This window comes from Felis catus, chromosome C1 (assembly GCF_018350175.1).
Source record: "Felis catus isolate Fca126 chromosome C1, F.catus_Fca126_mat1.0, whole genome shotgun sequence".
NCBI lineage: Eukaryota > Metazoa > Chordata > Mammalia > Carnivora > Felidae > Felis > Felis catus.
In genome coordinates, this window is record NC_058375.1 from 81,676,854 (window position 1) to 81,694,435 (window position 17,582).

General features: G+C 39.9%; 1 long non-coding RNA gene across 1 annotated transcript in view; it reads right to left on the reverse strand.

Moving 5' to 3' along the window:
- The window catches only part of LOC123379706, a 544,236-nt gene that overhangs the window by 324,579 nt on the left and 202,075 nt on the right, over nucleotides 1-17,582 (reverse strand). The gene's annotated exons all lie outside the window — the stretch shown is intronic.

The window sequence follows — 17,582 nt, forward strand, 5'->3', positions numbered from 1 at the left end:
ACCAAAAGACAAATAATCCAATTAAAAATTGGCAAAGGACCTGAACAGACATTTTTCCAAAGAAGACACAGATAGCCAACACCCAAATAAAAAGATCCTCAACATCACTCATTACCAAGGAAATGCAAATTAAAAACACAATGACATATCATTTTAAACTGTCAGAATGGGTAAAATCAACAACACAAGAAAAAAACAGGCATTATTGAGGATGTGGAGAAAAAAGAACCCTTGTGCACTGTTGGTGGGAATGCTAACTGTTGTAGTTACTGGAAAACAGCAATGGAGGTTCATCAAAAACTTAAAAATAGAATTACCATATGATCCCATAATTCCACTACTGGATATTTACCCAAAGATTACACAAGCACTAATTCAAAAAGATATATGCACCCCTATGTTTATTGTAGCATTATTTACAACAGCCAAGATATGGAAGCAACCCAAGTGTTTATCAATAGATGAATGGATAAAGAAGAGTGAAACACACACACACACACACACACACACACACACACACACACACACACACACACACACAGTGGAATATTACTCAGCCATGAAAAAGAATGAAATTTTGCCATTTGCAACAACATGGATTTATCTAAACGATATAATGCTAAGTGAAATAAGTCAGAGAAAGACAAAGGCCATATGATTTCATTCATTGGTGTAATTTAAAAAGCAAACTAAGCAAACAAAGAACAAAAGAAACAAACTAAAAAAAACCAGACTCTTAAATACAGAGAACATACTGGTGGTTGCTAGAAGGGAGGCAGGTAGGGAATGGGTGACATAGAGTAGAAAAAGAGTACACTTATGAGCACTGAAAGATGTATAGAAGTGCTGCATATTGTACACCTGAAACTAATTTAACACTGTATGCTAATTATACTTAAATATATATATATATTTATATATATATATATAATTTTTATTCTGTCATCTCTTTCATTATCTTGAAGTGATACACACCCCTTACCCTCAAAAAAGTCTTTGTTTATATCCCTTCTGAGCAAGCATATAATATAGTTGATGAATCATTTCTCTCCCTCTTATATTGTAAGCTCCCTATGGGCAAAAGAAGTGCTATTTTATGTATCTTTGCATCCTCTGATATCTCATCTATTGTCATGCTATATGAACAGAAAGAAAGAATTAAAGTTAGTAGCTTCAAGAACTCATGCCAAGCTTTCCTTTCTCCTTTGCCTTTAACCTCACTGTTGTTGGCTAGGGTGAGCAGAGTCAATCATACCGCAAAGATATCTGGGCCTGTGAGGAACTGGTATTCTGACCCTTGCGAGACACATGGCCAATGAGGAGACTTCAGAATCCCTAGTCATAAAAGGGATCAATGAAGTCCATGTAGGTAAACTAAGTGAGCCTCTTTTGAGATCAGGGAAACGTGTGGTTAAAGCTGCCATCCTTGTCTTTCAAAAACATCCATAGCCGGCTAGATGTGTAAATCTAAAAGCACACTAACCATCAGGAAAAGACAGTGAAGAGTGGTGTGCAATCTGGAGGCCTCCTTGGTATGTTCTGCTTGGAGAGCATGAGGAGGCAAGGCTTCTAGTCTGTTCTCTGATACTCATTAGCTGTGAGACTTTAGTCAATATGATTTAGACTCATGAATTGAAGATCCTTAAATATCATATTCCCAGTTTTCATTTGACTTTCTTAGGGCCAACTTTTTCTGAAGGGTTTACTCTAAATTTACTTTCTTTTATTCATTTCATAAACTATTTTGAACCTCTATGAAAGACATCATAGTCTAGTTCAGTAGTTAAGAATATGTGCTCCGCTTTTGGATTGCATGGATTCAAATCTTGACTCTGCCTTTATTAATTATGTCAGTTGAGCAATTGATTTCATATACTTCAGGCCTGTAAACTGGGCTTAAGAAAAGCCCCCATGGTTGACATGAGGATTAAAAAGTTGGCTCATCAGAAGTACATAAAGTCATGCCTGGAACACACAAAGAGATGAGTAAGTGTCAGCTATAATTACATATGTGGGAGAAACTCCATAAAGTATGTGTCCCATAGCTTACATCAGGAGAGAAATAACACACAGCATAGTGCCTGTCCCCACAGTGTAAGCTCACACATTCATGGCAGAGAAATGAAATAAGAAAACTAACCATTACACTAAGGGTAACAGTGCTACACACAGGGTCTCAACACAGCCCAAGGGTACCAGATTTTACCTTATGAAGATCAACAATTTTTTCTAAGAGGAGCAGGTACTTAGCTCTCGCAGGACACACTGCTGTAATGCCCGCATGAGGGAAGGAAGGTAATTACCGACAGAAACTGACTACAATAAAGAAGGTCCAGAGGTTTTGCAGGTCCCTCTGCCTTCAGGGGAAGTGCCCTAAAGTAGTTTCAGTATGAATCTCTATGCTGTCACCCCAACCTGTACAAAGGACTTCATAATCCTTTACTAACATCATTGGGATTTCTTCTATTTTAGCGAGAAAAATATTTAAAAATAATAAAGCAGTGTATCTTTTAGAACAGATAGGAATTTAGGAATTAGATCTAGATTCAAATTACGGCTCCATGTCAATGAATTTGAGCTAGTTCTCTAACCTCCCAGAGCCTTTCTCCTTTGATAAAATTAGACATAATCACACCTACCTCATGAGTGAAGGAGGATCACCCCTAAGGAGGTGTATGGCGCATGGTGGCAGCTCCTTTAATCACTGCATTTATTCCTTTCTACTGAAAGCTTTCAAAAGCGAGATTATTTGAAATGCAAAAGAGTTACAAAGATGGTTTAGCAATTAAATAATTTATCTCATCTTGGTAATAACTACTTGCAAATACGGTTCCCAGAGACCTTTTTGTAGTATTTTAATCACAGAGGTTAGAATTTAACAGTAAAGAACATAAAGAAGGAGGAGGAAGAGGGGGAGGGAGAAGACGAGTCAGAAATATTCTAAATCAACATGCCTTGATCAACTTTTGCTTAGGTAATAACTTGTCCTGACATTTCATCACATTGTAGTGATAATATCATAAATAGTTTTCAGTTTTTGAGTCTTTTCCAAATCTACATTGACCCCCAGTCAAAATAGATCCTTTTCCATTTTGATCACCTCCTCCCTATTTTCAGAAACCTCTAAAGCCAAGCATTTGCCAGAAGCAAGCCCAGAGCTCTTGGACAAATAAATACACATTTCCATCACAAGGAAAAGACAACATAAACTGGGAGAAGCTGCAAAACACATTACGTTTAGTCCAGCGGCCCTGCCCTATTTTTCTGGCACCCTGCTGCACAGTGTGTACTAGGCCCTTCCAGATTTCTCTGGGACACTGAAACAAGGCATAATCCTCTCTGTCCCTTCAAATATAGAATTACTCCCATTACAATGAATTTAATTGCTGAAATAGAAGTGGTAGACGGCCCAGCTGTAATCTGTTATCTTGCGAAGGGAAACCAGTTTCAGGAATATCTCTCAATGGCTTCAGCATTATATTTCATTTCTCCCCTCCTCCCCAGTCCATAGACAATCTTTCTCCCAAGCTATGCCAAGAGACATTTGTATCACAAGATAGCAGGCTCAGCTGCAGGAACTTGCTACAATACCTTCATTTTTATCACGGCCATGATTTTACAGCCCCTCTTCTTTTCCTAGAAGTGCATGCACATTCTCAGTGTTGTGCTTAGTTAAAAATAATTGTGGAATGAGCTCAAAGCAAAGAAAGTAGAAGGTGTGATTTGCATGCGCAGAATTCTTGTTAGAAGCATCAAAACTTGTGGAGGAAGACTGCATTCCTTCTATCAAGTGTTTCTCTTCCTACCAGTTCCATAAACTAGAAAATGCAGTAATCATGCTTTCAAAAATAATAATGAGAACGACAATGATATATTTTTTAAAAACAAAAAAGCCTGGTTCAATCTCTCTCTTCGGCTACGTTTGTCAGTTTTCTGACTAGCCTCAGTGGCAGACAATTAGCACAAAGCACTTTCTATTCGGATGAGATATCACTGTGGTGGAAAAACACGAGGAAACGTGAAAAGTGTTAGACAGTGTTGGGCTAGAAGGGTGAACTGCTGCAGAGAGAGCAGCACAGGCAGCTTGTTATTATGAAATGTCCCTGGATGCGATAAAACAGTCAAACAAAGGGTATTTCTTTTCTTTCTTAATTAACAACTCGAAGATAAATAATTTTCCTCTTAAGCTCAAATCAGGATCAAGCAAAAACTGCTGTGTCCGCTGACTTTCCAAAGCTGCTGCATGAAGCATCACAGACAGCCATTTTTTTTTAACCTCCTGATTTATTCACTTAAGATAAATGCCTTCGCTATCATAACCTGTCAGTGTCATGCAATGAAAAGGAAATCAGTGGTGGTAACCAGTGCAAAGCTGCCTAGCATTGCCAGCCTTAGACACCAGACTCAAACTTTGCCTAAGTCCAGCCTCTCCGCTACAGGAAAGAGCCCACCAGCACGTTCCTCATTCATTAACTTTCTAAAGACATCTGTCTTTGCAGAATCTCTGAGGCGGCCGAACATGATATATGAAATAAAGAATCCTGCCCACCTCATGCACAAAGAGAGAGGGAAAAGCAGTGTGTGGAGGAAGCAGTAATACTGTGTAGGTTAGCTTCAGCGGACTCAACTGGCAGAGATGCACCTCATGAAGATTCAAGGAAAGGAGTTTTCTCTGTTTTTCAGTTCTTTGAATTTGGCTCATTTCCCTTGAGTACAAGTCACCTCTAGAGGCAGCTAATGAGGTACAATTTACTAATAATAGCAATAGGAAAAAATAAGAAAATTGCCCCTAAGATAACAAACAATCTAGGTCAAGTTTCATCCTCTTCCCATAAACTTGCAACATATTTACATATAATGACTCATCAACACACCTGCTAGTCTCCTTTTGGATTGAGAAAAGCGAAAACAAAAACAAAAACCAAAAAACCTCAAAAGCCAACATAATACTTAGACAAAAATAGATGCTTTTGGGGTGCCTGGGTGGCTCAGTCAGTTGAGCGCCCAACTCCTGATTTCGGCTCAGGTCATGATCTCAGCGTTGTGGAATCAAGCCCTGGGTTGGGCTCTGTGCTGTGCTGCTTAAGATTCTCTCTCTCTCTCTCTCTCTCTCTCTATCTCTCTCTCTCTCTCTCTCCCTCCCTCCCTCCCTCCCTCCCTCCATCCCTCTCCCCTGCTTGTGCATGCTCTGTCTCTAAAAAAATAAAATAAAATAAAATAAAATAAAATAAAATAAAATAAAATAAAATAAAATAAGAGGATTTTGTTGGGATTTTCATTTAGATATGTACAGCATCCTATAGCCCCCTGGATATCATTTACAATATTTACAGCAACATTTATAGTAATACAATCTTAATGATATGTATGTGGAGATTTTTTTACTTATCATGGAATTTGGTCTTTTTTCTTGTCATAGCTGGATATCATGAAATGTTATTTTAAAAAGTGGACTGCCAGGCTACATACAACTTTCTTTCTTTTATCACCTGTAATTTCTGAGGTCTTCCCAGAAGGAAGTTAGCCAGAGGCTTTTAGCTTACCTAAGGTAGTATGTAAAGGGGAAACATGTTCCCTTTTAAGAAAGGTATTCCTTCTTCAGAGAAATGGCTGCTATCTATATAGTCCATGGCTTCATAGTGAGGGTTCATAGCCTGTGCTCATCTCTGGCAATTTCTAAAGTTTGTCATGAAAATGATCCAGAAAGTGAAATCAGAAACAACCCACTCTGACTTATCTGACCTCTCCGATAGTCCATCAACACAATTGACCCTATTCAGTCTTACTGATGCTATTCCTCACGTCAGAAAGACGTCGCTGGGTCGCCTGGGTGGCTCAGTCAGTTGAGCATCCGACTTCGGCTCAGGTCATGATCTCACGGCTTGTGAGTTCGAGCCCCGCGTCGGGCTCTGTGCTAATAGCTAGGAGTCTGGAACCTGCTTCAGATTCTGTGTCTCCCTCTCTCTCTGCCCCTCCCTTGCTCATGCTCTGTCTCTGTCTCTGTCTCTCTCTCAAAAATAAACATTCAAAAAAATTTTTTAAAGAAGACATTGCCATAGGTAGCATTTGTTCTAAGGCAGTAAAAGCAGGAAGGACCGAGTTTTGCCTGTAGCACAGGTCTCCAGAGATGTCATCATTTTTATTAATGTTGGTTGCAATGATATTTCCTAGGTTTGTAATGAGATTTCAATGCTGAGAAAATCTCTGTCTTGGGCCCCTACTTGAATCATTAGCATGCCCATTTGATGCCTCCATGGTGGGCAAGGGTAGTGAAGAAGTTAGAAGCTCTGTTAATAGTCACTTGCTTTTTTTCTTGAGTCGGTCCCTTTCAGTAGTATAATAAATGACAAGTTACTTGACTCATCTGAGGTCTATATTCCTCTTCTGTTAAACATAGGAAGTGTTTGGGTAGATTGAATGAAGCAGTGTGTGCAAAAGTATTTCAAATGCTACACAATGCCTTATAAATGACAGGCTTTAAGATATTTATTTGAGAAAAATTAATTAATGCATTCCTTAAAATTACGCTAACCACAGTACTGATTAATATGCTAAGAATAGCATCATGATGAGCTCAAGTTAGGAGTAATGCCCTTGGGGTCTGTCTCCCTGAGTTCAAATCTTGGCTCCTTTGGTTCAAATAGGTGACAATGGACAATTTCCTTAACATCTCTGTGTGTCAGTCTTCTCAGCCGTAAGGTGATGCTAATTCAAGTGCTTGTCTTAAAGGAAAATTTAGAGGACTTAATAGTTGATATATATCTGAAGTACTTAGAATATTTTCTGACATATAGTAAGTGCTCATTAAAAATTAGCTATTAACCTCATTGTCATCACCTGAGGTGATATCTGAAGTATGAATAAGAATGGTAAAGTTAGAGGTGGGAGAGCATCAATTCACCTTGGGGTTTATTCCTCTATGCTTTCTGGAACAGAATAGCCCCATGTATTTGTACATTACTACTACGTTTATTAACTATTATTATCCCCTCATGAGACACTTGAGGCTTAGACAAGAATATTAACTGTAACAGAATTCCAGAATACCTTTCTTCTAATAATGTAAATCTCTTTCTTTTCAAAAGTAACTAGCTTAAATATCAGCTTCTGTGACCTTGTGTTCCCTAGTTAAATTTTGTAGTTCATCAGGACTAATCTATAAAGAATTTAGGTATATGGCATCTCCACCTCTGACCATGAAATCTATGGTTAAAACAATGTAGCTCATTTTGGCATTATAGCCTTGATAATGTTCAGTAAGTATTACTACTGAACAATTACTATCTGGTTTCTTTCAACAGCTGTAATTACCCAATTTGGGAATTAGTTAGTACTTCTCCTTAAACTGAACTTCTCGCCTAAACTGAACTTAAGTTGACCAAAATCATGATCATCTTTTCTTAATTTCTTGATTTTCTTCAAATCAAGACATACTTTGGGGAAGCTATCTGACATATGTTTGTACTCCTCCTGGTACAATATGAAATAAAAACTAAACTTATTTAAAAAATTTTTCAGTGTTTATTTTGAGAGAGAGAAAGACAGACTGGGTGCAAGTGGGGGAAGGGCAGAGAGAGAGGAAGACACAGAATTGGGAGCAGGCTCCAGGCTCTGAGCGATCAGCAGAGTCCGATGCGGGGCTGGAACCCACAGTGAGATCATGACCTAAGCCAAAGTTGGATGCTTAACTGACTGAGCCACCCAGGTGCCCCAGCAACTAAACTCTTTTTAACCTCTTGTTTTTCAAGAGGTGACTGGGTGGCTCAGTCCAACTCCTGATTTTAACTCAGGTCATGATCTCACAGTCAAGACTGAGCCCCTTGTTGGGCTCCATGCTGGGCATGGAGCCTGCTTAAGATTCTCTCTGCTCTTTCTCTGCCCCTCCCCTGCTAGCGCTTTCTCTCTCTCTAAAAAAAAAAGAAAGAAAGAAAAAGAAAAATCTTATTTTTCAAAACTGTATAAGGCTCTAAGACACATTCATGATGTGGCATTAAATGGAAAAAAATCAAGCAAAATAATATTATAACGTTATAAAAATAATTTTAATAGAAAAAGTACTTACAATAGACATTAAAATGATAGTGGTGATCAACAGAGTTCTAAAGCCTGAACCATTTTTATTCTTTTCCTTACACATGACAACAATTTCAAAATTTTCCTTTAAAGATATGAATTACTATTATCTGGAACAGAAAACACGCATATGACAACAGTAATAAAATATTTTTCCAGTTTAGCTCAGAAAAATAAAGGAAAAAAATGAAAACTCCGCAGATGAAAAAAAGGGTTCTGAATAGGTCAGGATTTTCAAAGGAATGTTCCTGGGGAAAGTACCCTTTGGGGATTTGGACAAGCTTTTGGGTATTCCCTGAATAGGAAGGAGGAAAACATTTAAAAGAAGTGATGGAGACCCGGAGAAGAAAGAAAAGTTACAAGGGTATAAAAAATAACCAACCACAGACCTGGCCTACCTCAATGTCCTATCTTTGCCTCTTCATACATTCTCTAATCATGAGTAATAATAACATGCTTTACAAAACAAGATTCTTCACTGTCCAGGCTACACGACCTGCTTCTCTTTGCTTTTAACCTCTAGGACTGGGCCCTGGCTCTGGGTTCCACTTTGCTAGGCCTACCCTACCCTTCTTTTGGATGTACAGTGGGCCACTCTAGATCATTAGCTCTTAGAGGGCAGAAAAATCTTTATCTTTCTCACTCCCTGCTGGGTTCTGCCAGGTATCTTGAGTACCGTTGGAGAGTTTCAGTTAATAGAAATTCTGAGCTACAATTGGTGGGCTGTAGCTCTGGAAGCAAAGGAGTAATAAGAACAATGTGAAAGAGAGGGAAGAAAAGCAATGCCCTTTCATTAATCCTTCATTAATCTGATTAGTTGAGTCCCCACCAGGTACAAAGCACTGCACTAGGTGACACAGGGAATATAAGGATAACGGTGGGGTACCTGGGTGGCTCAGTCAGTTAAGCATCCAACTCTTGGTTTCAGCTCAGGTTGTAATCTCAAGGTTCATGAGTTCAAGCCCATATCAGGCACTGCACTGGCAGTGCAGAGCCTGCTTGGGATCCTGTTTCTGACCAACCCTCCCACCCCTCCCTCTCTCTCTGCACCACCCCTGCTCGCTCGCTCTCTCTCTCTCTCTCTCTCTCTCAAAATAAATAAATAAACTTTAAAAAAAAAAGGGGGATAAGCGCAATTCCATTTTGGTAACATAAAGTAAGCTCCCAGAGGATGACGCTCCTCATAGATAACAACTATAAACTCTGAACAAAAATTGCACAAAACAACTATGTGAATGCACAGAAGACTGAACAAAAGCAACAGATTTTGGGGAGGGAGTCAAAACTAAAAATGGTACTACATAGGGTGCTTTTTCCATTTCTGCAGTTTTCACCCAAGTGTGGTCTATAGTTCTCATGTAGGATGGGTGCACGTGCTGAAGTTCCACTAGAATCTGGCCATCTTTCTGATCTAAAGAGCACAGAGCCCAGGGCAACTCCAGCTGCTAGCACTTGAGGGTATATCCTTAGAAGGAGAGAGCTGGAGCAGAGGAGACCCTGATTCTGTGTATAAAACCTGCCACAGTCCCTGGCTGAACCCTGGACTCTGCATACACAGAGTGGACTGCAGACAGCCTAGTTAAGGGAAAAACTTAAAATGACCTCAGCTGAAATTTGGGCTCCTAGCCATGCCAGGCAAGACAAAGTTAGCAGGTAGAGGTACAGGTCTGTGGCTTTTCTCTCCCCTTCTCTGTACAGGCAGGGATGGACTGTGTTCTCTCTTCAAGAGGGCTTGGATTCCAAGAGACACAATCCCAGGGACTGCACTATAGTAGGCCATCTTAAGGGAGAAGTGATACCTCATCTCTCACCTGAATGCCTGCTTGTGTAATGGCTTTTCTAGTCACACTTCTGTGTCTATTTGAGCAAGGGATAAGTTGGGAGAGAAAAGATCAGCAACATGAGGGGGCAATGTGGGAAGGCTGTACTCTCTATGTTTGGCATGAACACATAGATGAGTTGGGTGAATAAATTTCCTGAGGATCAATAGTCAGCCTTGAGCTATTTTGCTGATACCCATGCCCATTAAGGCTACTGACAGGTAAGAGACTAACATGGGTACATCAAATGGTAAGGACTAAGGAGGATGCCAAGAAGAGATCATGTGGGAGCACATCTTATGCCCCTACAAAGAGCCAGCATTAAACGCCTGTCATGTACCAAGCATCATCAGCCAATTAAAATCTATGAGCAGCATCAGTTAAGAAAAAAACGACTTTTTAACCCCTTTCTTCATCCTCAACCTCTGCTTCAACTACCTGAGGATTGAAGGCCTTAAGATAGACAAGCAAAGAGAGTATGAGAATAGCCTGTGCTTTATTCCCCAATTAGAAACCCTTGAGCCAGGAGTCAGGCCTGAACTCTCATAAGAGGAAGAGCTTTTGTGAAGATAAGCAGGAATGTTCAGTAATATAAATTATCCTACAGGCTGTCTCAAGGTTGACTGATAATGAGCTAACAGATACTGGGTTTCCCTTCCCCATCCCCCAAGGCCAAGCTGCCTTCCAACTCAGCTCCTCATGGGACCAGGGTTCCCAAGGTCTCTAGATGCAGGGAGCTGGCACTTTCCAGCATTCCCCTAAACACATGCCACCAAAGCTAAGAATGCTTGGTGCCTGGGCCCCAAATGTTTATTCACCCCTGTAAAGCCACTTATACAAGTGTCCTATTAAAAGGGAGAGCAACAGAGGATCCTTCTGTTCCTGGAATAGTGTCCCACAGTGAATCTAGCAATGCTCTGTCTAAAACATGCCTCTTTTTCAGTAGATTGCTAAACAAACAAACAAATGGGGATATACACATCTGCTGAAACTTATCTCTGAGTTTCTACCTGAACCAAATGACACTTTCTGTCATTTCCAACCACATTAAAATAAACGTGAGATCCAAATTTTAAATTGGAATGCATTGTAATGAATTGAACTTGACTTGGATTTTTGTTTTTTTTTTTTAATTTTTTTTAGTGTTTATTTATTTTTGAGAGACAGAGAGAGAGAGAGCATGAGTGGGAGAGGACAGAGAGAGAGAGAGGGAGACCCAGAATATGAAGCAGGCTCCAGGCTCTGAGCTGTCAGCTCAGAGCCCGACGCGGGGCTTGAACGCACAGACTGCAAGATCATGACCTGAGCCGAAGTCGGATGCTCAACCGACTGAGCCACCCAGGTGCCCCTGTTTTTGTTTTTGTTTTTTAAGTAACAGAGAGTGACTAGAAAACTATGGGATCCACCCAAGATTTTTTTTTTTTAATTTTTTTTTTCAACGTTTATTTATTTGGGACAGAGAGAGACAGAGCATGAACGGGGGAGGGGCAGAGAGAGAGGGAGACACAGAATCGGAAACAGGCTCCAGGCTCTGAGCCATCAGCCCAGAGCCTGACGCGGGGCTCGAACTCACAGACCGCGAGATCGTGACCTGGCTGAAGTCGGACGCTTAACTGACTGCGCCACCCAGGCGCCCCCACCCAAGACTTTAGTAACATGGCAAAGGGATACACAACATAACCTAACAAGTAGTTGGAGACAAAATAAAATCATCCTACATGTTACTCCTGTGATGGGGCCTGCCTGGATGGTGATCACCTGGCTGGGTGCCTACCAAGCTGCCATGGATGGTTTTAGGATTCAAAAAGTCCCAATCACAGAGATTAAAAAAAAAAAAAAAAAAAACTTAAAAATCAACATCCACAGGAGAGGGTCTGAAACTTCCATGTAAATGAGTTTTAGCAAAAACAACAGATAATATTAGAATATTTTTGTTTCAATGTGCAGAGTGGTTATGACAGGGACCCAAGGGCAGTCAGGGCAAGGAGAAAAACTGCAACAGCAAAAAGACCTTGAAGATGTGAACTTGGGCAGGGTGACCCTGATGGAGAGGACAAGCTGGAGAGGGCCATGGGGATCAAAATCCAGGTGGCTGATTTCACACGGCTCTGCTCAGTTATCTCCATCCCCAACCCGCCCCCATCCCAAGACAAGGAGAAGATGTAGACAAAGGTCTGTTTCACCCTCCATATCCTCAATCCTCTCTTTTTAAATGGCTACAATGATCTCAGCAAAAGAATTTACTTAACCATATTAGTAACATCTTAAATGATGCAATTTTATCTTGTCAGTGAAATAGCTGCAATTAAAACAAATTATCTTTTTCCATTCACAGCTTAATTCAGATAGCCTATCTGATAGATACTTTTGAAATGTTAACTTCTGTCAGTCTTGTCTTATTTCAAAATTAATTCATGTTTATAGTATGGATTTTAGAAAATTCTAGTGCAGGGCAAGTCCATGTTTGTGTAGTTCCCCACGGAGGCACCAGTGCCAGTACAGAGGATAGGAAACCACCTGTGATTTCAATACTAGTAATTATCCTTACTTTTTGATATCTATGTTCCCAGTCACATGTTTGTAAGTACACACAAATAAGTGTATGCATATGGGTGTAAAATGTGTGTTCACATAGTTTTACAAAACAGTCAGATGGCTGTTATAGGGCACCTGTCGAAAATACCGTTACAAGGATGAGTCAAAACTTTGGGACCATTGCTCTTCAGAGTCCCAATATTTGACCTTTCCACAGCAGCCCTGAGACAGAATAAATGATTTCTGCAAAACACTTATTTAAATCTCCCCTCCTTTTTTGAAGCATCCTGCTCTCTTGCTTTTATTCCTGTGGATAAATTAGAGAGAAATATCTCATCATGTATAAATAAGATTAGAAGTAGTAACTATGGGAAAAGTAAAGAAAAATCAAAATGCCTCCTTTTCTTAATAGACTGTTCCCTAAATGGTCTTTAGGCTCTCCTGCAGGCTGTAGCTAAGACCTCTTTAGCATAAGTCTCCCAATCACGGAGTGAGAAAACACCACCAGGGGTCAGGAATATTCAGGCAGTTGAAGATTTCCACATTCAAGGACAGCAGTTCATCCAAGTATCAAGGGAAATAATGAATACACTGTGGTACATTCATACGGTGGGATACCAGTTAAAAAACATGCTTGAGTTCCATGTAACAACATGGATAAAATCCCAAATGCAGAATTTTAAGAGAAAAGGTAAGTTGCAGAATTAGAGGTGCAGTATAATACCACATATATAAAGTTTAAAAACAAAAATGTGAAATATGCTTTTATGGGGACATTCATTTGTAAAAATTAAAAGTATGAATGAGAATGATACAGACAAATTTCAGGAGATTCATTACCTTAGGGAGAAAAGGAAATGACAGATCAAAAGGGGTACAAGAAGATCTGAGTTAAATCTGTGATGCCTTATTCCTTCAGCTGAGTCAGTATACTCAAAACCATTTGTGGTGTCTGAAATATTACATAATGTAAGAAAAACAGACGATATAGTTCCCATACATGAAGACCCAGCATGCTAATGATGGAAAGTGTCTCATGGCCTATGAGCAAAGCTATTATAAAGACAATTTTTAGGTTATTCTTTGGGAAAAACCTAAGGGGATTGCATAAAAAGTGAACAGCTTCTCTTCTATGGCCAAGGAGTAAAATGGAGCCAAGGCCTTCAGGAGTAGCATATCACAGCGGAAAAAGAGTTTATCTGTCTTTGTTTTAAGAATAAAAATGTCTTTTTCCTGCAAACTTTCTAGGATGTATCCTGCTAGAGCTTTACATTATGACGACATCGCTCTCATTATTCTTCTTTCAATGGGTATCCCTGGAAGCGCCCAACCCTACTTAATTTCAGCTTATCAGACAGAATTTCCTGCTACTTCTACCTTTGACATTGCCATCTGACACTGCCCATGCTGAATGGAAATACCACCCAGGTCTAGATTCCCTTCCCAGCTGCGTTACTGTCACCCACTATGTCAGCCGTTAAGACTCACCGGTACCCCTATGAGATCAGGAGTCCCCTGTCTGGAGGTGTTCAAAAAGAGGCAGATGGTTGGCGAACTAGAGAAGGGATTCTAGTAGAGCCCGGTATGGTGGAGTAGACAACCTCTGTGTATTTACATCTATATTCACCCAATCAAGAAAATCTTTGGTGTTTGTATTTACTTTGTGCAAAGCACCTTGCTTGTTCAGTGTATATATAGTTCTAGGCTATGTCTTTGCAAATGTGTCTCTGTTTTCACAAAAATGGAAATCAGGACACAAGGGAGAAGAAACTTATTTAAGGAAACAACAGGCAGGCTGTGGTCTGCAGACCCATCACTTACAGTCTCATTGCCAAGAGCACTACGAGAGTCACAGGATCATTTTGGAGATAATGGTTAAATTCACAGACTCATAGATGTCTCACCATGGAAGAGACCCTAGAGGTCACCTAATTCAAATACTTCATTTTACAGATGAGGAAACAAAAGGGAGGTTCAGTGGCTGACTGCAGAACCTATTCTCGGATAGAGTATTTATTTCCTTTCCAACCTTGAAGGTTATGTTCCTGAAAATCCCCACGGAAATGAGAAATTATGTTTGAGGAACTTATGACCTTTAGAGGAAAACAGTTTGGGAAGTAAAACAGTGAAAGAGTCTGAGAAAGTTATATAATTGTTTTACATTTACTAACATGAAATAATACAGATGCCATTAATATTCACTTTATTTTACGCTAAACAAATTTGTAAGGATGAGTCCCTGAAAAATGATTTTTATTTACATTTCAGAATTCCTTATTACCAACTCTGAAGACACTCCTACTCCCTCTGCACAGTATTTAAAAACTTGTCATTTGTTCTCCTCTTTGCAAATAGTAGTTACAATGGATAGTTTTCTGTTTCAGGTACTGTGGTCTTTACTTTTTTGTGCTTTTGATATGGTCATTCTTGTGGTCTCTCTTACCTTGACTCCATTTCTTCCTGATTCTTCTCCCACTTCTTTAGCTGTTCCTTCTCTGCTGCACTTTAACTGTAGCTACTCACCAAGATTATGCCCCAAATGTTCACCTCCTCTGTTAAGTTTCCTTATCATTATTTGATAACTAGGGCCTGTCAAATAAACCTTCTTAATTACCTTTCTGATCTGTGCCCTCCCCTCTATTCCTGCTGCTACTGCCTTAATTCAGGATATGATCATCTCTCACCTGGACCATGCAGTAATCTCTTTATTGATTTGTCACTAGTTTTACCTTTCTCAAAAGCATGATCTGCAATGTAGTCTGAGTGCCATTTTTCTTATGACTGCCTACAGCTTTCAGGGGCGCCATACTGCCTACAGAACATAGTCCAAACTCCTAGGTCTTGCATCCTGTGCTCTGGCTATATTAACATATTGAATCTATTTAACGTTGCCTAATGCACTAGGATTGTTTCATCTTTGGTGACTTTGTCAACAGATGGTTCTTCCTCAAATGTTCTCCCCTCTGCCCCATTTCTCTTCCCGTGTGCCACCACCTACCTGGTGAACACCTTTTTCTCTTTAAAGACTCTGCTCAACCATCACCTTTCCTTGAAGGTACCATGCCCTACTCTCTTTCTGCTCACATCATACTTCATTGAGAATAGGAGTTTTCTACCTTTTCTGAAATCTGAAAAGCTGAAATCTGAAATCTTCTATCTGAAAGATTCTATCTACCATCTCCTTCCCTCTTTACAAGTGAATGTGTCTGCTTTTCATCAAAGGCCTGTCCCTCATTGTGCTTGGGATCCCACTCCTTTTACCTTCTCAGGAACTTCAGGGCTTCTATCACACCTCCTCTACTGAATTATTCCCACCAGCATATAACATAATCTAGTATGACCATCCTAAAAATCCTAAAAAAATAATATTAAAAATTCTATATCGATCCACATCTCCTTCCACTTATCATCTCATTCTTCTATTTCACAATAAAACTCCACAAAATAGTTGTATATACACAGTGCCTTTATTTTTTTCACTTCATGCTTACTTTGTAATTCACTTGAAACTAGTATTCATCCTCACAACACAACTGGTCATTAATGGCCTCCATATTATGAAATCCACATTTTCACCTCATTAGAACTTTCAACAACATCCAATAATTGACTTACTCTTCTCTTAAAATTCTGTCTGTTCTCAGCTTACATGATTCCATATTTCCCTATTTTTTCCCTGCTTCTGTACCCATTCCTTCTAAGTCTCCTTTGTGTCTCCTCTATCATATCTCTAAATATCGAATTTTTTAGAGTATTCTGATCTAATTCACAAGCATAATGTTTCCATAAGTGATTTTATCCATCTTCATGACTTAAAATGCTATGTTCAGGCCAACAATGCTTACATTTGTATCTCTAGTCTTAACCCTTCCCCTGACCTCCTGACTTATATACCTATTCATGTAACACACTCTCATGGATGCCTCATGGTCAACTCACATAAACATATCCAAGAGCCAGTTTTTATTTCCCGCACCATCATCTATCTAGTTGCTCAGACATGAAACCTAGGCATGTCCTCCCTGTCTCTCTTCTACATCTAACTGATCACGGAGTCCAATCATGTGTGTCTTATAAATGTATTTCAAGGTGGGGCGCCTGGGTGGTGCAGTCGGTTAAGCGTCCAACTTCAGCCAGGTCACGATCTCGCGGTCCGTGAGTTCGAGCCCCGCGTCAGGCTCTGGGCTGATGGCTCAGAGCCTGGAGCCTGTTTCCGATTCTGTGTCTCCCTCTCTCTCTCTGCCCCTCCCCTGTTCACGCTCTGTCTCTCTCTGTCCCAAAAAATAAATAAACGTTGAAAAAAAAATTTAAATGTATTTCAAGGTGAACTTCACTGTCACACTCTAGTCCAAGTTATCATGATCTTAAAGTCAGCTGCAGCAATACCACTCAAACTGATTTCTGTGCACACAGAACACAGCTATGCCCAGTTCTAATTGATTCTCTACATAACACAGAAATAGCCTTTCCTGAAACACAAATCTCAGCATGACACTCCTGACATAAAATCTCACTTTGCACTTTCTCTTAAGTCCAGGCGTACTGATATGGCTATAAACCCCACTGGTCAACCTCCTACCCAGATCCCCAAGCTCAGCCTACACCAGCATTCCCTCACCCTCCACACTCTCGACTCAGACTCCTGATATTTTCTCAAGCAAGTTCCTTTCTTTCTCCTCTCAATCCTTTGCACAGCGATCCCTTTGCTTAGAACCCCACTCTCCCTGTGTTCTCACAATGACTTAGATTTCTCTTAGGTCCCAGCTTAATGCCATCTTACTTAATGTCATGTTTTCAGAGAAACCTTCCCTGGTGACCTTATCTTTGTCAATGTCCCATTCATTCTTTTATCTCCATGTCCTGTTTGTTTCCATAATTTGTAATTATATATTTATTTACTCATTTTGTTGCTATTTGTTTCTTGCTTTTTCTACTACTTGACTCTGTGGAAGGCTCTGCATAACTGACCAAAATAAATCCAGTGCTGTCAGAGAGCTTGTCACCTAGTAGCACTAAATAATTATTTGTTGAATAACTTAATGATTTTTGCAGTCATGTAAGTGTTTTTTTGATTGACTGAAAATAGATTGCCTGAGGTGACATGTAGGATCAAAGAGGGAGGCATAGAAGATAGCACCACTTTGGGATAAAATT